Genomic DNA, 16,138 nt, shown 5'->3' with positions numbered 1-16,138 from the left:
TAGACCTTTTACGTTTTCCCTTGGATTCAGAAAACAAAGGGCCATACATGTAAGAAATGGGAGAAAAAAAAAAACAAAACTTAAACGCAACACACACTGCAGACATTAAAAGAAAACGTGTTGACTCCAGCCAGAATCATGGCATTTATCCATGCTGTACTCCTACATATGCAGACCGTGCTAAATTCTTTTTTTAAACTTGTTTTGAAGATAGGCTTCAAAAACCGAAGCCAGTAGCTGCAGAAGCGAAAAGGGAACTTTTGTGGGGGATGGAATTTAGCGCTGCACAGACTGTTCATGTTGACCTCAGTGTTCCCACATCAAAGGGCCTCCCCAGCCCACTTCCCTCGACTCAAGCTGAAAAGAAGTCTTTAGTTTTGCTGCTGTGGAGGCTTGTGTGTGTTTGTATGTGTTGCAATGGGACCTTCAGGCTGCCTTGTGTGCTGCCAACAAACAGCACAAATACCGACTTCCTGGGCTCCTATTGAAACATTCTGTACTAAGAGAGATGCTCTAATATGCATTCCTTCAGAAATATGTGGCTTCATGTGATTTTTCTTGAGATTTTTGCTCAGTGGTAGTTTTTAAAGAGTTTTGTCTTACTGTAGTTCATTAAGCACACTGCAAGTTAACTGAAGTGAGAGGTCAGAGGTCAGACAGCAATTTGGCATGTTTAGAACACTTTCATGTTTTTTCTAGTCAGAGCTGCGTCTCCTCTGGGCAAATAAAGATAAATCTTCTACGTGTGGAGAGGTCACATACACAGAACACAGAATAAAGACACGTATCATCTCACTAAAGTGTACACTTTAAACCACAGAGGCAGCATGCTGAATTTTTTTGGAAAACGGTTCTTATGCAGCAATAGAGAGGATCTGAACTGAGATGTTTGGAAAGCTGTCGTGTGGTTCAGGAGTTGTACTTGCAATTTTCCTATAACTTGGGGAGGAAACCGGCGATGCTTTCAGGGCTATCCACACAATCTTGAGCTTGATTCTAGCCCGGGTGTGTCTCCAGTGAAAGGCGTTAACTCGCTACCTTACAATTTCCCAACTAGATGTTTCACTATTGTACTTTTTGTCTGAGTGGTGGAGTCACTATTACAGCGACTCCACCACTTTGGGTTTCAAATACGAATGCTCTTACAGTTTTAAAATAAAAATGAAACATATTATTCCCATTATGTATCATTAACACACCATTTAAATTTATATATATATATCAGTTACACCTGTTAATTAAGCTGCTTTACATTCTAAATCCTGCACATAAACTTCTTTCTAGTGATGCAAGCAGGATGTAAAAAGGTCTGGTTGTGTGATCATTCACACTGACAATACAATATATAGAAAGCTAATTTGTTTGTTTTTGAAATAAGCATTAGTTGCCCAACAATAAAAAAAATACTTTAAGATCCCTGGTCAAACCAAAATAAATGTTTAAAGACCTGTTGCTGGTAGATAAAAGCTTCTGTAGTCAAATGACCACATTTTCCTTTGCACTATACCTGACTAAGTATATTAAAATCATCAATTGTTAGAATGACTATAACTGGAACCTTGGTGTAATGGATAATTTCATATGAAAGTTCTTGTGGCAAATGGCTGCTTTTCATACCTGGGAAACATTAGGTTAAATTAAACCAAAAGCGTAAATACATAATTTCAAAGGCGGAAATGATGAACATTTAGGAACTGTAATTTGAGCCCTTTGTCTTGTCGTCAGATTCTGACATTTCTGAAAATATCCCAGTTCATTTTGTCACCATGTTGTAATACAAAATGCAGCATATTGTTTTGTTGCTGAAATAAGCAAGTTTGTCATAAAACAAAGTTGTGAATTTTTTATAAATAGAAATGACGTGCTTTTTCTTTTTTGTTTGTTTTGCATTTCAAGCACAGAGGTGGAACAAGGGCTAATGTTGACGTAGCAGTGAGAGACTCCCGAGTTGATAAAAGGAGAAAGTAGCAAAGTCGAGAACGTGTTAAGTGGTTGAATGTGAGGCAGCGTGGTGTTCTTTGCTACATTTGCCAAAAACACTGATGTTATATAGCTGAATTTAAGATACCAGCTTGTTATTTGCTAGCATACACTGATATAGTGTTAAGCTGCCTCTGTTTGGTTGTCATGAAGTTTGAAAGGGGAACAGCAGTTGCTTAATGACGACATCTTTCTCTCGTTCCAATATGGCACAGTTGCTGCTCCAAATGTTTAAGTGTCTGGATGACATCATCTGTTGCTTCAAGGTGTAAAAATGACTCATCTTTTGAGACATAAAGTCCAGGTGCACACAAAGTTGATCTCCTATTTCCCAGGTTCTAAAATTTTAACAGTAAGACAGTATGAATTAAAATTATAAGTCTAACCTGAAGTCTTATATCAAAACAACACAGATTATTTGAACAAAATTCACATGTTTTAAAGATTTGTAGATAAATTACTACATATCCAAAACCCTAGACACCCTAGACAACGGGCACACTTTTTGCAGCACTGTGTAAAAAGCCTTAAAACCAAATATTTTTTTATTTTACTTGCAAATAAATATTGAAAAAATGTTGATTGATTGAAATGGTCAAACAAACCTTATAGCTTCTTTTTGCCATGTTCAGAAATATTAGTTTTTTTTTTTTCTTTTTAACAAAACTAGTGTCACAATTATTGCTACCCCTGCTGTCTCATTCTGTCTGAGTTTCTCTTCTGCTCATCCTACAGCTTTCCTTTAGGATTTAGATCTAAGGATTCTGTCAAAAGGACATTACCTTTGTATTTGGTCAAATATTTTTGCATATTTGACCATTTTTCCATATCATTATTCACTAGAAAGACTCAGTGACCATCCAATATTAGTAGACTGGTTGAGTTCACAGATTTAGCTGCTTTTCACTGGTTGACATTTGTAATTGTGTAAGATTGAAAATGTGTTTTTCTGACATCCCTTGTCATGTAGTCATGGGCTAATGTTTGTTTTTGAAAACTTTGTTTTCCTGACATGTCAGTAGTTGGTGACGTTTGGATTCACCAACTACTAATTTGTAAAAAAATTTGGCAATTGTTTTTTTGTTTTTGTTTTGTTTTTTTATCTTGGAAAACTTGTTCCTCACAGTGTGTGATGGCAAGATGAACATGGGTCCTGCTCTTGCTTAGTGACTAAGTGAAATTATCTGCTGTGTCATGAGAGGGAAACAGAAAGTCTTGAATTGCTCATTAGAGGTTCTTAGAAACTGGCTTATAAAAGATTGCCAATATTGGCCTTGTTAAAAACATGTATGCCCAGATGTGCGTTTCTTTTATCACTGAATAAATGAGCCCATCTTAAATGTTGGATTTTCTCAAAGGTCTTGTTTTTTATTTTTTGCTTTTTTCCATCTAGATTTTGCAAATTCTATAAATGATTAATTAATTTTAAAGCATTTTACACATCGGAGATGCCAAAGGACAGAAATATATTAAGATTAAATAAGTAATTTGTCGAAGTCCAGATGATTATGCCATGTAAACCTATTAAATGTCAATTTAAAGCAGCTGAGCTAATTTTTCAAAACACCTGTGGATGCATTGTAAGGAAACCCCTCAAACACACTTGTTTTCCATTTGTGACATCTTGGGATTGTTGTGTAAATATTTAATTTTAACTGTAATTTAAAACATTTCTCAGTTTTTGCCATTTGATATTTATTGGTTTCAAATCATTTAGCATTTAGCAGATTTTCTAATCCTTTGCTTGTTTTGTTCACAATTTTCACAGCACGCCAGTTCTTTGGTGAGCACTTTCACGCTGTTCTGATACAAATCATTCACACTTTTCCCTCCACCTGCTCTCTTGCTGACATACTCCGGACTCCCACTGCTCGGGGGTTAAAAATGTGTATTTGCTGACAGGCAGAGCGAGGGCTGCCACCATGTGCCCTACCCGGCTGGCAAACGGCTCGATACATCACGGTGCTCTCCTTTCTTCTAGCCCCGGCTCCACTCCCAAGCCAAATTGAGCATGTTATTCTCTGCTCCCATCTGATTTCCCCCAGCTGCCCAGTGACTGAGACTTCTCCTACAATGGAGAGAGATTGCGTGTGTGTGCGTGTGTGGGGGTGTGTGCGTGCGTGTGAGAGAGAGAGAGGGGCAGAGAGAAAGAGAGGAACTGAGAGAGGGACTCTGGAAACATGTTTCTGCACACAGGCACAATGCCACCAGAGAAACCGTCAAAGAAAGCCATATGCCCTTATAAGCGATCATGGACACACATTTTTAACGCACACACTCACTGACCCCTGCGCTTGCCACCACAAGGCTGCCACTGATCTTCAAATGCGGCAGAACATCAATCAGTCCGTGCCTGCCTTTTAGTGTCATTTTTCTTCCTTCCCTTGGCTTTTTGTCCTCATCCTCTCATCCCCTTTTTTCTGCTCCTTGAGTATTCTTACAGGCGTCTGCTCTTTCTGGCTCAGCCTGCAGAGCATAGGTCATATTTAGTTTATCTCTCAGCTCCTGCTCACATATCACGACTGTGAAATATCCCAAAGAGATAGAACTGGATAATGTATGTAAATCCAAATTGTTGTAGCTCCGGCACCTATTTATTCCACTTTTTTATGGAAATCTTTTTTGGCTTTTCTCTTTCTCGTATCCTGATGCTCCCCTCGCCCTGCCTCGGAGTCACTGTGCATCACAAACATTGCAAATGTTTCATCTCAGGACGTTAACTCCTCATGGTATATGTCAAGAGAGAGAAAATCTTTTGGTATTTGTAAAAAACAAAAAAACAAAAGAAAAACGTTACATGACAAAGAAATGAATATGAAGACTTGGTCATACAAGACTAAAATTTGACTATTGTTGAGTTGGTGGATAGAGCTAAAACTACAGTAATCTCGGGAGAAAACCTGCTAGAGGCTGCAGAAGGTATTTCTTTTTCCCGCAGGTCCAGAACTGAATCCAGTTAACAATTTGTAGCAAAGCCTGAAAATTGAAGGTCACAGATGCTCTCCATCCAACCAACCTGACTGAGTTTACTATTTTGCAAGAAGATTGGGCAAAATTTTCAGTCCTTAGATGTGCAAAGCTGGCAGAGATATACCCCAAAGCACTTGCAGTTGTGCACAGCGAGAGGCGGTTCGCCGAAGCATCCAGTCAGAATAGCTGTACACATACGCGCATTTGACTTTTCAGGTTTTTCTCCTACTTTCCAATTTCTTTTCATCTGTCAAAGCATTTCCCAATGAAACACGTTGAAGTTCGTGATTGTGGTGTGACAAAATGTGAAAAAGTTCAAGGAGTAATGAATAATTCTTCTAGGCACTGTATATATTGGCTTTTATACAGTCGCAGTGTGTAAATACATTTGCTTTGCACAGTCTTTCAGCTCTTTAAATGTTTAGTCCTTGGCTGTAATTTGTGGTCTTGCAACTCAATAATGCTCACATTCAGAGCCCAATTAAGTGTGACTGTGTTTATTTTTAGCTTCATGGCAAATGAATTAAACTTCTCAGTGGAAGAATATTAGACATTCCCTGGCAAGCAGCAGCCTGCCAGCTCAGCCAGCCCCGCTGCTTTGGGAACGTCAGGAACGCTGAACACTCACCCCGCAGTGCACATAATCGCGTTTACTTGGTTGAGGTCCCAAAATAAGTGTTATCTTAATTAATAAACAAATTACAAAATAATATAAAAAAAAATTGTCAGCATACAAGTTCATCAATTACCAGGATTAGTCGGGCGAGAAGCATGTAATCTACACAGAGACATTTATAGGGCAACGATTATGCCACCTTCCCTATAAGCCTTTATTGTGATGAAATTTGGAGCAATAAAGCACCTTCCCCTCTCCCTTGACAAATCCTGTACTCCTCCTCAAAATCAAAAGGTGAAGCATTTAGCAGTCCAGCTCTAATGGGTAAAGCCGTGTGACAAATGAATTGCCCTACACACATCCAGTGGTGCTTGAGAGGCTAGAAAGTAAAAAAAAAAAAAAAAAAGTTTAAATAATTGGGAAAACATAGGAGTTAAAGAAATTATTCAACTATGAAAATTCGCCAGGCAGATACTGTGAGTATATTTTCTAAAACATTGATTTCAGGTACGTCTATGAAATATTGCCACATAAATTACCATATAATCCTGGCAAGATTTAAACAGATCCCCCCTTTCAGAATTTTCCCTTTTTTTCCCCTTTTTCTTCTTTACTGAGCTGGTAATAATATGCATCGCCGCAATGTGCAGACTAAAAAAAACATCATTGTCTCATTTGGGATTCTGAGTCCCGCTTTACGTCTCTCCCAACACTTTATTTCTAGTAATCTGCTGATAGAACCTATGGATTATGAGCAGCAGAGCATCGTAAGCAGGTTTCTGGCTCTCGCTCACCTGCAAAAAATTTGCAACAGACCCCCTTCTCACTCGCCCAGCCCAGGATGGGGGCGGAGGGGCGGGGTACATGGATGGGATGCACAGGCACGGGAAATCTCCATGTCTTTCTTTTGATATGTATATTACCAACCACTTTCTAAAGCGGATATCCCCCCCCTTCTCTTTTACTCGTTACAGTAGCTGGTTTTTTTTTATTGGGGATCAGTTTGTGTTTCCACATCTCACTTATGATACAGAGCAGGCACACATCGAAAACTGCTTTGATGCTCGAGCATGGCAATTTTTGGCATTACTTGTACTAGTCTTCCCTGTCTTTCATATTTTAAATATACACAGGATGATTCATTACCATTCCAACCTAGAACTGGTTCTGCCTTTTTTGTCCAATTACAAGATGATGGCTGCCACCATGTCTTAAGTTAATATCATATTCACATTTCAATTCTAAATCCCCCCCCCCACCCCCTAAGTCGCAATGTCCATCTAAATGTACCCTCTCTATATCATAGAACTTGCTATTGTGTTCTCAATTACCCGGCATGAATATTTCTTCCCATGCTGAAGTTGATTAACTGTTTCTGGCCAGCCATACATCACTGCCTCCTGGGCAGCACATAGAATGATGGGCAAAACCTTTTGATAAACCTGTTGTAAATGTCAGCAAAATATTCACTGCAGGTGTCCTGTTCGGCTTTGTTTTCATACTCTCGTTGTTTATGGGTGGATTTATGGTTGAGATTTGCATAAAGGGATAGCTCCATCGTTCTTGCAAAGTTTCATAAATGGACACTTGAGGCGAGAGATGCTTCCATCTCTGCTGATTTTTGTGCCCTTTCAGTCCCGGTGCTTTGGTCGTACTAAAATGTATTTTTTTACTGTAACTATTTTGTATTTTGGTTTCTCTTGCTTCCAATGAACTTTTTTCAACTTAAACTCCTCTGACTTTGCCAAATGTAAAGGAGAGCATGCAATATGCAATAATAAAATGTATATATCTGAAGTTACAAGAGATCTTTTCACTCAGTATTTTCTGAACCAGAACTGAACAAAGGGAGGCAGTTTTTTATTTTCTCTTCTTCTCAGCTCTTGAATCATTTACATGAGACGTGTAGAAGCTGTAGGCTGCTTTCAATCAGGACAGATTTTTTTATTTATCGTATTTTCCGCACTATAAGGCACACCGTATTATAAGGCGCACCTTCAATGAATGGCCTATTTTAAAACTTTTTTTTCATATATAAGCCGCACCGCATTATAAGGCACATAGAATAGACGCTACAGTTAGGGTTGCCACAGTCCCGTATTGAACCGATATGGGACGTGATTTGTTCCGTACTGCACAAATGTGAATGTGTAATAATAAAGAAGTGGTCTCCGAGTACTTTATATAGTAGTCTGCCCCTGTCATTGTTTCACTCACGGTGTTGGTGTTGCGATATTGCGCCCAACTGCTTTCTGGGTAACACAGACCAACCGATATGCTGCCGCCGCAGTCTCTGTCTCTCTTCCCCCAACTCCCCGGCTTTAAATGTATAGAGGCTGGTCCCTTGGTAACCCTAGTCGAAGCACCCAGAAGAATGTCTAAAGCCACTTTGTTGACATAAAGAATGTTAAAAAAACAGTCCAACTCGGGTCGGCGAGGAGATCCTTCTGCGACTGCGCCGGGGCGTGGCCAGACGATGGTCACCCTTCTCCGTTCGCGCACAGCATGTTCGTGGAGAACGTGGTCCTAAATGACCTGCAGAGGACCTGATTCTAGACGGTCGGTAGGTAGATATAGGTCAAACTTTATTAACAAACCAGTTTTTTGACAACCATCCCAGCATGCACCGCGCACTTCTTCTACGGGCTAAAATGAAGTCGGCGGCTGCTTACCGTATTTGCTAGATCTGCTATGGCTCAATATTGGTCCATATATAAGGCGCACCGGATTATAAGGCGCACAGTCGGCTTTTGAGGAAATTGAAGGTTTTTAGGTACGCCTTATAGTGCGGAAAATGTTTTTTTTTGGTTTTTTTTGCTGCAGCTTATTCATAAATACCAATGATCACTTTATCATTTCTGTTATGTTTTAGCCTTTTATTTTTTTGCATGTTGTTTTAACATTTCTTTCTCTTATGTGAGAATATCTCATGTTTCTAGGCTTTTATGTGGTTCTTGTGTGTGCGCGTGTCTGTGCATGAGTGTGTGTTTTTTTGTTTTTAACTATGTTCCTTTATTTTTTCTGAACGGCACTTTGAAAGGATTATGAATGGCACAATACAAATAAACTTGCCTTGTGCAAACTGTGGTGTATTAATATTATTTTTTTTGGGTTTTTTAGTTTTACTATTGAACTAAAGAACTCCAGTGATTTTATTTTATTTTTTTAGCCCTGAAAATATTTTTGTCAACATTTATTCAGCAGTCCTTTGGGAACATAAATGTATGTCTAATGTGAGCAAGCATCAGACATAAAGTTGCTTCCAAAGTTTTGGCATGCATAAAGTACATAATTGTGAAGTGGAAAGAACGTTAATGTTCTTAAAGAAATTTTGCAAATAAAATTGAGTCTGGTCGCCCCCATTACTCCTACCGTAATCCAGTCCACCTATATGTAATTTGATTTCAGTGTTTATGAACCTCTTTTGTGAGGGCTTCAGAGGTGTTGGCATCATGATGATGAAAGAACACAGTTGACAGTTCATGGATATAATTGTGGAAAAGTATACAGTTTAAAGGACTGTTCTGCAAAGAATATGGCACCTACAACAAACCTGCAAAGAAATGACAGGCTGGCAGAACGAGCATTAATCAAAGAAACAGACAAGGCTTACAGTAAATATGGGGGTGGAGAGAGGGATGCAGAGATGTACTGCTAAGGTGTGGGACTCTGTTGACAGTAAAACCTTTTAGTCTAGCACTCGGTGAAATTGGCGTTTAGGGTAAAGTGAAAAGAACTAAATCACTATTGAAGTCATGGGAACACTTGTTTAATATTTGCCACAAGTCATGTAGAGGAAACTTAACATCTAAAAGAAGGTAGTCTGGACAGATGAGGCAAAAAAAGATTCCCATTTGGCAGAAACGCAAAACCTCTATGCATCAGAAAAGTTACACAATCGCAACAAATCAGTGCATATGACTGTGTTGAAATCCAGACCTGATTGCATCGGAGCATTTGTGTCGCGACTTAAAAATGATGCTGAGAGGCACTCTTAATCTAATCTGACTGAGCCTCGGTTATTTTGGAAAAAATGTTTTAAAAGAAGATTCCATCTTTTTAAAATGTAAAACTGGTGAGCCGTTACCCAAAATAATTTGCAGCTGTGTTTGTACAGAAAGGTGGCTTTGCAAACTGCTCAATTGTTGAGGCGAAATACAAATGAAAGCCACACTTTTCAGGTTCCGCGAGTCAAAAAACGTGGTTGTCGGAGTTCTACAGGTATAGAATACCTACTTTTCTTTACAGCACAACCAAAGCTCATTTAAATTCAGTGCCAACAATAAAATACGTAAAGAAATTATTATCCAGAAGTTAAGATGTGACTTTACTAGCTTAAATGAGCACCTACTCTCACCTCTAGGTGTTCCAACCCTGGAACGTCATCTGGGGACAAAATAATTTATGATCTCCATAGGCCCCCTCAGCAGGGGTTAATTTTGAATTATTTATGTTCCTATATGCTCACAGAGCTAAAACATTTAAGTAGGTGTTGGATGCTCACTTTTAGATGAGTATAATGCGGAGGAAAGGAGGTGAAAGGATTGCGGCCTCTTGTGATTTAAAGTCTGGGTTTTTATGTTCCGCTCGTTCTCCACAGGAAAAGGGGAGGAGGGGAGGGGGGGGGGACGATGAAAACGATATGTCTCTTTAAACAGAAAAACATGAAGCAGGAAGTGACTCAGAATACAGCAGTGCAAGAGACAGAGATTAAGTAGAAAGTTTGGAGTTGGCGGGGCGGGCGGGAGGGATGTTGTTGTGGCTTGGTTTTACTTTGGCTGACTTCTCTGCAGGGCAGCTTTGACTTATGGCTGACAACTCTGAGTACACAACCCTCTTTTATTAAAGCAGAAAATAGCAATGTTATTGATGAGAGGGTGGGGTGTTTTTATTTGTGGAGTGCGTGGCAGGAGTCAAATTTTTAATCGTGTTTTTGTTTCAGCACAGATGAGAATTGATGGCTGTTTTGAAGCACCTTAAAATGAAAGGTGCTCCAGGTTAATAGTAGCTTATACTTTGCACAATTTGTACAGTTAGTCATTTCTAATATCATTAGGGAAATTAGGTGTACGCTGATTTATTTGTTTGTCCATTTAATAAATCATTTAAAGCCATTCCCGAATCTTGAGCATGCTAGGTGGAAGACGGATAGCCAGCTCAGCATGCCCTTATAAACAGAAATGCCACATAAATCAGGTAATAAACTTACAACATGTTTTGCATAGCGCTAATTACTAGTGTTTTTAATTTGTCCGGTTCAAGGCAGGGTTCTTTTGCCTTGTGTCACATCTCATTGCTCTCTGGTGAGTAATGAATGATGAGATTCGGCCTAATTCGTGTTATGGATATTCCCTCTGCTTTGTTGCTCTTCATGTGCACTAATTAAATTCCCCGCAGTGAAAAAAAAAGAAGCTATGTAAATTATTTTTTCATTAATTGTTGGTATATTTTTGTTTCAGAGCAAGTAAGTTTAAAAAAACAAAAAACAAAACAAAAAAAAACCCAGTTGATTTTATGTACCACATGCTGGTTGTATTTATCATCACACAGCACATGCAAACACAGTGTCGGCTCTACTACCCTTATAACTCAAGCCAAGCTCTGTAATTGTGTTGGCAGCGGTATTGTCCTTGCCATAGCATCACTGCTACTATTGTACAGAAAAGGTCTCCTTTCTCGCTGCTCAACAATGTCTAATAAATCCAGAGATAGGGCGGGGGGAACTCTGATGCCCGGCACTGACTGTGGCACAAAGGAGGAGAATTTGGGAAGAGGCTGTAGAGGATAATGAACAGTATTTTAACTCGGCAGTTTAACCTCCGAGCCTGTCAAGGCTGACCTTTCGCCAACCCCGGCGAGAGTCTGATTTCTCTGGTTTCTCCACTTTTTTCTCTCCCTCTGTCTTTTCTCTCCCTCCCTTCTTGGCTCCCCCTTTTCTCCTGCCTCCTTTTTTCCCCCCTCGCCTTCCCGTCTCTTTTATTCTTCTGCTGACAGAGAGTGTACCGAAGTAAAAGAGATGAAGAGAGGGAGAGAGAGAGAGAGCGATGGAGAGCATGTGTGTGTGTGAGGGGGGGAGGCCTGGAGAGAGGGGGGTGTAAGAAGTGTCAGTCCCAGACATTTACATGAAAAGCAGTTAGTAGTTGAAAGGCGAGCTGTTTCACAATCTGCCTGTACATTTTCTTTTTTTCTCACCCTTTTCTCTCCTGCCTAAGTCTCTCCATCTCCTTTATTGCTGTGGTCCATGCCCAGCAGATTGATGTGAGAGCAGGGACGCCACCCCCCACAACCGCCCCTCCTCTTCCTGCTCCATCGCCATCACCCTTTAACGTCTGAAGCAGTCACCCCCTCCACCCACCCAAAGCCATATGACCTGTGCACAACCTTTTGCTTCACCTGAGGTTGACCTTGAAGGAACGCCGCTTTTTGCTTTTGCGTCTGGGCGCGTTATTGCTCGCCAGCTCGACTTTTTATTTTCCCGCTTCTCCTTCTTTTGTCGCCAACCCCTCTCCCCTCTCCATCGGCTATGCATCGGAGGGCGATAGGTGTAAATCAAGGACGAACGTTTTCTTTAGCTGAGGCTCTGATTAGTGCTGATGATGTTTCCAAAGAGGTGAAGGGGGACAATTCAGAGGCCACCACAGCTGCTCTCCCCTATTCACCGTGTTCAGATTTATGTTTTTCCCTTTTTATATTTCTCCGCCGCTCTCGCTCGTTTTCCTACCACATTTCCGACATTATCAATATCGATCGGGCCGTGCACTTAGAACCTCTCTTTAACAATTGGCTCCCGTGGCCTGATGTAGGCATTAATGGTGAGTGCTTGCGGATAGAGTGAAAGAGATAGAAGAAAGGAGGAGGGGTGAGTTGAAAGTGATTTAAAACAGTTTGAAAGATTTATGTAATTTCACATGAATAACCCACAGATGTCACGGTGAGGGGGATTCTCCCTCGCTCAGACAGCTTCATCATTGTAATAGATATCCACATATGCCGGAGTTCATGTCTTATCTTTGGCTAAATGTTTGCTTTTTATGGATATTTCGCGGGCCGGGATGAGGTCATAGTTGCAACGCTTTGGCTTATGTTGCTGAGACCCGTGGTGGTTGTCCTAACCCTCCCCAATCTGATTTATGATCAGAGGAGCCCCCCACAACCCAACCCCACCCCACCCCAAAGCTTGATGGACCTCAATCCATTCAGTTCAATCACTTAATGAACTTGACAGTGACAGAAAAAGTGGGGGGAATAATTGCAGCTTTGTACGTATTATAAAAATACGTACAAAAAATAATGTTTTTATTTATTTTATTTTATTTTATTTTTTTTTGTGCTTGAAGCGAAGAGCTTTTAAGTCGTCCGGAAAATGTATGGGGGCGATTTTTTTTTCTTCTTCTTCTACACAGAGAACTACAATGATAAATAACAAAGGGTGCATTGTTAATCTCATCATTAGCCCATGTTAATCCAGTCTGAATGCAGATTTTTGTCTCAACATCCAAACAACCCGAAGATGCTCTTTGCCCTCTGAAATCAATAGGTGCATGATTTTTGTCTCAAGACGATACATTTATCCACAGAAACGGAGCGAGGCGTGGAAAAAAAACAAGAGGGGGATCTGATTGTAAAATAATACATTTTAATTTTCTCAGTGAGCAAGTAGAATTAGTTGTTCCACGATGCACCCCCACACCCCTGTTTCTGCATACATAATTATGGATTGGTTTTTAATTTGAAGACACTGCATGCTAAGTATACAAATCCCCTCCACCCCCCAGCTCCAGGGTTCAGGAGAAATAACACATGACCACGAAAACAAAGGCAGCATCAAGCTCGTAAAATTAACATAGCAAATGACCTGGAGAGGAGGCTCGATAAATATTCTGATCTTATCACCTCTAAGTACTGCGAGACGACTAGAGAGCATCCAATGAAAACACAGTCGTTAATCTTCCGTATACCCTCGGATAAACTTTTTACAGGAAACCATCTTTCCAGCAACTCTGCAGGGGTCGGGACAAGGGCGTCTTCTCCCCTTTTTGATAGATACTTTGTTGGTAGATCTCTGATTTTTGTTCATACTGACCTTGAACTCAGAGTGGATTTTCTCCTTTACTTTCCCTTTTTTGGGGGGGAGAGGGATTTCACTTTTGTGCTACTTTGTTTTGTTATGTCTACAAACTGAGGTGTTTGGGGTACGACTAGGAGGGATTTGTGTTTGCGCACATCAGAGGGGTGTCACAATTCTAAAACCTTCTCTTGTCTCGTCTGTTCTCCTAAATCTGTTTATGCAAACTGAGTTGTATAAGTTTAAATCTTCTCTCGTTTTGAATGTTGTCAAAGGAAAACAGTTGTCGAGACGAAGAGGAGATCCATCAGCTTTACCCCACTCACTTGCCATAAGTGTCATGTGTTTTTTGGCATGTCGTTCTTATGTTCTGCAGGTGGATGAATATCATAATCCTCTGTCATTTCATTCACTTGCATGTTTTGTTGAATTAGAACATGTATAAAAGTGACAGTTCTCTGAATTTAAAAAATATACTCTACTCCCATGGAATAAAGTGCACAAACCCAAGGGTGCTTGAAATTACAACTACAAACTCCAATTTACTTCATTGCCATGTTACGTAAAAAACCCTTTAAAGATACTCCATCATTTTAAAGTAGGAGAATAAATAAGATGATTTTCAAAATGTTTTAAAATAAATGTAAAGTTCATGGTTTTGTATTCAGTGTCCTTTACTCGGACGACCCAAAATTAAATCTCGAGCTCCAATCTTCAGAACTTTGGAGCCCAGTAATGTGCAAACTGCTCTCTGAAGGCTTCTTGTTAAAGATCATTAGTGAACAAACATTCACCTGGTGTGGTCTATAGTTTTCCTGAAGGTAAGGGATAAAGTTGTGGAGAAAATTAAAGCGAGTTTAGATTAGGAAACGGCATCCAAAGCTTAGAAAATCACTGTTCAACCCATTTTACTGTTCAACTCATCAGTCAAAATTAACTAGGTTATGCTACAACTGCAAACATGCTAAGATGAACTCAATAGCCAGGCAGAAGCAGTCAACAGGCTCTGGAGGAGCTACAGAGACCACAGCTTATGTGAGAGAACCACTGACAGAACAACATTCATTGCCACAAAGTATAATATGAAATTGGTCAAATATAATTGTCACTCCCAGGCTGACACAACTTTCAATAAGACATGATGACAGATTGACTGGTCTAATTATTGCTTTGCTGCTTCAAAAAGTAAGTAGAAACGGCACAAAAATAATAGTTAAAAAAAAAAGAAATCAATTACAAAACTTGGAGCCTAATAATAAGATGCAAATTCTAAAAGAAAGAACATCAAATACAACTGACTAGTGTAGTTTATATCGTCAGAGACTGTTATAGACACTCAGTATCAAATAGTGATTCATCTAAAAAAAAATCTAAAGCAAATATGCAAATGAATATGCAGAGCAGCACAAGAAAGAGATGCTTTACATGTTGTCTAATCACAAACCATCTAACAAGAAGTCCTAGGTTTTTGTTATGTTAAATGTTATTTATGCACAGAAGTACACTCCACTACATCACATCTATTCCAAATTAATGTGCTTTGGGCATTTGTTGGTCTTTGTCTCTTTTCAAAACTGTGACCATCACGTACCGGGCCGAGCAAATCGCAGTGGGTCTTCAGAAGCTCCAAATATATTCCGCCATTTGTCCAGTTCGCTCTCCCAGTTCTATCCTCTTGGTCATTAGATTCATTGTTCCACTTCAGGCCCATAGGTTTTAACTTTCTAAAACTGTCCTCCTGTGAGAATTACGCGCCTCGTATCCGAAGCATCCTGCAGCAAGGACGAAATCAACACAGGGAAAAAGTGTCGCCGATGCATTTGTATCTCAGAACAGGGGCATCTGATGGCCTAGTTTCTCTCTTGTGGTGTTGGTTATAACCTTCCGTATCTACCTTGTAGCAGAAAACCATGGTTGAAATCTTTTTTTTTTTTTTTCTCTTTTTCCTCTTCAACGCAGGCAAACGCTTAGAGATTTTAGATTGTATGTGCTGCGGCTGGAGAAGACAGAGTAGGGACCTGAATGTCAGTGTGTCATAGAGATATCAGGTCACTTGGAGCCCATAAAATATGTCACTCGTCGATGTGTCACAAGGACTTGACATCGCACATGCTCTTGAAGAACAAAGCATAAATCACAATTATTAAAGCCAGAGAACACTGACTGGACTGATCGCACACTGCAGCATTGTGAACTTCACCAAATAAGTCCCTCTCCTCTCAGTGCCCTTGGTAAATGATACTCCTAGAATAAAGATTTGTGTGCATCTCTGGCAACTAAAGGAGTCTCATTAATATCATTATTATTATTATTATTTTATTTTTTCTTTCTTTCACACAACCAGAAACCAAACTATGAGTTCAAAAAACATAAAAAAAATAAAGTTTGGGTCTGATTTTGTACTTAGAGCTTAGTAATTAGGATAGCATGTTTATGATGGTGCCACATCATAAACATGCTATCCATAGTGTACATTTCAGGTACACTATGTTGTAGTGTACCTGAAA

General features: G+C 39.8%; 1 protein-coding gene across 4 annotated transcripts in view; it reads left to right on the top strand.

Annotated features, from left to right (window-relative positions):
• Window positions 1–16,138, top strand: part of LOC103470459 (uncharacterized) — a 368,190-nt gene that overhangs the window by 170,907 nt on the left and 181,145 nt on the right. The window lies entirely within an intron of this gene.

The sequence above is a fragment of the Poecilia reticulata genome, chromosome 9, assembly GCF_904066995.2.
Source record: "Poecilia reticulata chromosome 9, P_reticulata-male-v2, whole genome shotgun sequence".
Taxonomy (NCBI): domain Eukaryota; kingdom Metazoa; phylum Chordata; class Actinopteri; order Cyprinodontiformes; family Poeciliidae; genus Poecilia; species Poecilia reticulata.
Note: the sequence above shows the minus strand (reverse complement) of the source record. Positions and strands in the feature narration are given on the sequence as shown.